The sequence below is a fragment of the Penaeus monodon genome, chromosome 18 (assembly GCF_015228065.2).
Source record: "Penaeus monodon isolate SGIC_2016 chromosome 18, NSTDA_Pmon_1, whole genome shotgun sequence".
NCBI classification, from domain to species: Eukaryota; Metazoa; Arthropoda; class Malacostraca; order Decapoda; family Penaeidae; genus Penaeus; species Penaeus monodon.
The window spans coordinates 17,876,684-17,882,979 of record NC_051403.1 but is presented as its reverse complement, the minus strand read 5'-3'; the positions used below and the strand labels follow the sequence as shown (position 1 = coordinate 17,882,979).

The 6,296-nt window shown below is 34.5% G+C and overlaps 1 long non-coding RNA gene across 2 annotated transcripts; it reads right to left on the bottom strand.

The window, feature by feature from the left end:
* Window positions 1–2,594: 2,594 nt before the first annotated feature.
* On the bottom strand, window positions 2,595–3,359 carry LOC119584861. 2 transcript variants are annotated; one of them, XR_005229843.1, is made up of 3 exons: window positions 3,331–3,359; window positions 3,116–3,193; window positions 2,595–2,891 (listed from the first exon to the last, which is right to left on the bottom strand). It is a non-coding gene; the product is annotated as an uncharacterized LOC119584861 (long non-coding RNA). The 2 variants fall into 2 exon arrangements; XR_005229842.1 differs by lacking the exon at window positions 3,331–3,359 and having other exon boundaries at window positions 3,116–3,320.
* Between the last annotated feature and the right edge of the window lie 2,937 nt (window positions 3,360–6,296).

Sequence of the window (6,296 nt, the reverse complement as noted above, 5' to 3'; positions counted from 1 at the left end):
TTCAAACAATTTTTTTTTCACATATACCTTTCTCAATTCCGTCCGTGTCAATCTTTACTTGTCATATGTACCTTTTTCACTCTTGCCACCTTCAGTCGTCATCTTTACGTGTCTTCACCTCAATGAAAAGGCATATACAATTATTGAGCCACTGTAAATGTCAGTCTTTTCTGTCTAAAATAAATAGAGCTAAGCATCCTTTCGCAGAATCAAGTTTCTGCACTACGAAATCTGCCAGAACATGACCACCAGCCTGGTAAACATAATGGATTTCCTGCGCCTCCTTGTGCACCAAGAACAGACCGAACTCTCGCAGGTCAAGAAGACTGAAGGACAAATACTCAGTACACAAGAATAGCCTCCACCATATCCAACTCTGGCACAATACCACGTCTGTCTACATCTTGTTTCCTGTCCAACACTTCTGTCGGTCCTTGGTTCAGAAGCTGGGTCTCAGGATCTTCTTGGCGGAGAAAGAGTTCCTCGATCTCAGTGTTCCGGCACTTGAGAGGCCTTTGAAGTTATAGGTCGTTGGTGTGTGTATGTGCAACTGGAGAGAAAGTTGTAATAAGGGATAGAGCAAGGAAGAAGAATAAAATCGAAAATGATGATTAGGATGATAATGATGATGAAAATAGTAATGATAATGATAGTATTAAAAATTATGATAATACTGACAGTAAACCTGGTAGCTCTATAGATACTAATACTAAAATGCTAATGATTAGGATAAAAATGATAACAATGATAATAGTATTCATAACAGTACCCCTGTTTACAATGAGTTCCCCTAAGAGACCCCCAAATTTCTGAATCTTGTTTTGATCTAGACCCAATGGTTTCACTTCATTGCTAAATGCATCAATAGCTGCCACCAGTGCTTCCAGAGTCAGATAGAATATCAACATCATCGGCAAAGTTAAGGTCAGTGACCCTGATACTGTCCAGCACTGCTCCACACATTAGCTAGTACCTCTCTTTGCTATCCAGTCCATGCAAATGTTAAAGAGTGTTGGTGCAAGAACACAGCCTTGCCTTACTTAATAGGAAAGAAATCTGACAGGCCCCTATCACACTTTCAGTACTAGTATACAGGCTTGCCATTAACCCAACAATCAATGTCAGAATTCCCCTAAGTCTCAGGATCCCACAATGCAATTCGTGATGCACAGAGTAAAATGACTTCCTGATGTCGATGTAGGCTGCAATGATCCCATGAATGAACTCACATTGGCATTCCACGATGATTCAAAGTGCTAGGATATGGTCTATTGTGGACTTGCCAGGAGTGAATCCAGACTTCTGGTTTCTAGTGCCTTAGTAGGTGGTTTCGGATCAGTTTCAGAAGAATGTGGGCAAAAACTTTATCTGATATACTAAGCAGTGTGATGCCTCGGTAGTTGTTAGTTCCATTGAGCCACTTTCCCCTTCCAGAGAAGAATAACCATGCCTCTCAACAGGTCAGGTAGAATGGAACCACATTGCCAGATGGCAGTCAAGACTATATGCAAGCCCTGTGCCATAGTCACCCCCAGTCTTAAACAGTTCAGCAGGGTTATCACAAATGCCTGCAGCTTTCCCATACTTCAGCATAGAAATCGCCTCCTTAACCTCAGGTAGGATAGGATGTTCCTCGATGATGGGTGAGTCTGGTACAAGTAATGTAATCCCACTGCATGTGAGTCTAGTTGGTACAACTGCTCAAAATACTCAGCCCCACATTCACAAATCCCAATGATCTGTCCATCCACTGAGCGGACTGCAGTCATCTGCGAGGAGAGTTTACAATTCAGTTTTCTCAGGGTTTTGTAGGGAGGGCAAAGTTCATTAACCAAGAAATGGCCTTTAACCTCCACTACAAGGTTCCTGATGAACTGTTTCTTGTGACATGCTTCTCTGTTCTCCAGTGGCTCCAGTGACATGAAATTCTGCTTTGCCCTTGGGCATTTGCCAATGGGCTCCTGTCCTGCATCATGTGTTTCACGCTTGAAAATCTCCCACAGAGGTATTGGGTCCATCAGGATTTCAGGTTCTGTGAACCGATCAGAGACTTCTGTTGCAAACCTCTGTGCACACTCCTCCTTTAATCTGTCCAAGTAAAACACCATAGAGTGGTCACTGGAGGGATGAGGAATTTGAATTGGATCCATAAGGTAGCCACAACCAGCCTATGGTCAGTGCCAAGGAACTTAGCACTCTGATAGACCCTGCAGTTCAGAAGGATCCTCCAGCGAATGGTGACAGGAATGCGGTCAATCTCCTTGGCTTCAGTACCCATGTCCAGTGATGCGGGTTGGAACACTAATACCAGAAACCAGATATCCTCAATCTCTGGGACCTAACAAAGTCCCACAGAAGGAGGCTGCTATTACTACTGTGTTGCGCCCACCCCTTTTCTGTTACTGTCAAAGCCCCAATTTCCCTTTCTTCTGGGAAAACCACTTGGGCTTTGTCCAGAGGGGCACTATTAATTTAACGTCAAGTGTGGGCTCTTCTGTAGCATTCCCTAAGTCATACCACCTGATGAACCCACACTATAAAAAATATAATCATAGAAAGAGGTAATTGAGAGAAGGGTAATATCAAACAATTAATATCTTATAACATTTCCTGATATATTGAGTTATAAATCATCAAACTGTCACAAATAAAAACCTTCTTTTACACAGATGCAAATTTCCCCAAGTGTGTATAGTCCAACCTGTCCCTCTTCTCACCTGTCGTCCTTCTTGAGTCCTTTGTCTGTGCAGATCAATTTTTACAAATTTCTTTGTATCTTTCCTTTATCAGTTCAATGGACTCCTAAAGATGACATCTGCTATACTTCTTGTCCACAGCTCCAAGGACAAACTCAGGAAACATAAAACTAAGAAAAGAAGAAAAACCCATTCCTAAAAAAAAAGAAACAATTGTTCTATTTTAGGAATGATAAAACAATAAAGAATTAAATATAACTAAGTTATTTCTTGTTTGAACAAAAAAATACTAATGACAAACAAACAGTGTATATTTATGCCATTATATACGATCTGAGTAGTTATATAGGTGCATAATAGATATTTTGATGAGACCCTCATTTTAGCATTATTCTATTATAAATTTCATTAACACTTACTCTTTGAATGGGGTTTCAATTCTCAACAATAAGTGAGAAATGTCTGGATGGCATCCAAGTGCCAATGTCTGCTACTAGCTGTGAAGAAGATATTCTCTTTACCTTTATTTTCCAAATTGATTTCAAATAATTACTTTGTTTTTGTTCTGTAATCAGATCTATAGTATTTTACAATTTTAGTATTGATATTGTTACAGCTGGATGCTTTTTCTTACCTCTGATATCCAAAGATTTTATAAACTCTGTTCTCTCTCTTCTCTTTATTTTAAATTTGGTTTTTCTCCTTTATGGTTACAATATCAGGGTTTAACACTGTATATTCTTAAAATTTTAACTTCTACTCAGATCACATATATTACAAGCATATTGTTCTTCTTAATCCATACATGCATAATTCCAGAACTTAAATGAATCTCTCCAGTAACAAAAATAATACATATTGGTTTCTTCATTAAAATATCAATTATGCAACCTTAATATAACAAGTAACAGTGAAATATAACAGCGTACCCTTTAATTAAAGAGAATGTATTGTGGGGGAAACAAAGAAAATGATACTTTGTAGGGTAAACTATTATATTTTACACTGTTTCCTAATCTTAGTGTAATAAGATAAACATATATAGCACTTATACAAAAATAATAAAATAAAGTATCATCTTTCTGAGAAAATAAAGTATCATCTTTCTGAAAATATTTAAGTACTATTATCTTACATAGCTAAAGACTAATTAAAGTTGAGGTATACATAAGTAACATATGCATAAAGACCAAGTAAGTGAGGTATACAAAGGGGGTTCATAGACGATTATTTTGGGTCATTCTAACTTCTGTCCCTTGTGCTCATTACACTACTGAGATCAGCTCCTGAGCCATGGGAACCGACAGACATCTCGTAGCCAGCTCGATCACAACTGGAGATAGCATTGAAGTCGCCAAGAATAATGCAAATGTCTCACCTGGGACATTTGTCCGCCACAGATGCAAGTTTGGCATCTGTGGCGGACGCCTTTCTCATTGAGTTTGCTAACATCTGTAAGAGTGTACACAGCAATAAGAGATACGAAGCCAAAAACATGCTTCAGTCTCAGTGCCATAATAGGTTTGTCAAAAATTGCTACCTCTACTACCGAGGGTTGAAGTCGGCTATGGCTATGGCTACCCCCTGAAGATAACCATCGCTCCAGCCAGACCAGTAGTAACTGTACCCAACCATAATGATTGCTGCCAGGTCTTCTCATCTCCGAGAGGGCCGCTCATCCTGCCGCAGGTTCTGGATGTTCCAGGTTCCAAGGTTAAGCTTCGTGCAGTTGCTTCAGGTGGATGCCCCCTCTGCCACCGTCGCCGACGCTGCCTCATATAAAGGGGGGTGGCAGGCAGTGGGACCGAACATCTGCCTGTGGGGTTCCCTTGGGCTTTTCCCCACAGGCCTCACACTGGGTTGCCAGTTTCCAGGGCTCAGCCGGGACGAGTAACTCCCGTTTCCAACCTACACCCCAGCAGTCGCCCTCCCAATGAGACCGACAGCCCGTCTCCTTGCTGGGTAAGAGGTGCAGTACCCCTTTCCCCAGCATCTCCATTTATACGACTATTTACTGAGAATTCTATCTGGGGGGTTGAGAAATGGCAAGGCCCTCCTCCACTGAGCCGCTCATTGATCCCAAGGGCAGAGGGGTAGGAGTTGGTACAGAGTCAAGGCATATTCACATGATGGTGGACCATGACTCCTCTAGGACATCTTGTTACTCCCAGAATTTAGCCTGGGATCGCAAGGTACCCAGTTTCCATGGGTGGCCACGAGGAGGCACTCCAGAGGTCTCGATGACGGAGAGGCTATGAACTGGCAGGGGAGGCTTATGCAAAGCTGCTCCTTTTTTGCACTAGGCGGTAGCAGTAAGCAAGAAGGCATGCAAAGCACTTAACACTATCAAGGCTACAACACGATTACTTCACATCACCCTGAGCATGAAGCACCGACCCATTGATATATATATATATATATATATATATATATATATATATATATATATATATATATATATATATATACACACACACACACACATACACACATATATATATATAATATATATATATATATATATATATATATATATATATATATATATATTATATATGCATGTATATATATCATATATATTTGCATATATCTATATCTACTATCATCTATCTATATTTAATTATAATATTATTATTTATATATAATTAAAATGCATATATATATATATTTATATTTATATATAATTTATATATAAAAATTATATTTTAATATGATATTTAAATTATATATATTATTTTAAAAAAATATATTTTATATTGGGGGGTGGTTGAATCATAATTTTTTATATTATGAAAAAATAAAAATTATTTTTTATTTTAAAATATTATAAAATTATTATTTTATATTTAAAATTTTATATTTTATTATTTTTATTTTTTTTTTTTATAAAATTTTATCTATTATTTTTATTATTTATATTATATAATTATAATTTTTTTTATTTTTATTGTATTATTTCTTTTTTTTTTTCTGTTTTTATTTTTTTTATCTTTTTATATATTTTTTTTTTTTATATTTTTATTTTTATAAAATTTTATTATTTTTATATATTTATTTTATTAATTTTTTTTATTTATTTTTATTTAAAAAACCATAAAATTCTATTATATCTTTATTTTTTTATTATTATATATTATAATTTAACTATATATTAAATATTATAATGTATTATCTAATAATTATAAATCTATATATTTTATATTATATTTTTATATAAAATATAATATATATAAATAATAAAAAATATATTATAAAATTTTATAATTTATATATTATATATTATATATATTATATATATTTAATTTCTCTTTATTAATTATTTTATTTTTTTTTTATATTTTAATTTTATTTATTTATATTATTGTATTTTATATATTTATTATAATTTTTTTTTTTTTTTGTTTTTTTTTTTTTTTTTTTTTTTTTATTATATTTTATTTTTATTCAATAAATTTTTAAAAATTATTTGTTATTAAAAAATAAATAAATTTAATTTATTTTTTTTATTTTAATTTTTTTTATTTTTTTATTTTTTTTTTTTTTTTTTATTATTTTTTTTTTTATTTTTTTAAAACATAAAGTTTTTTTTTTATTTTTTTA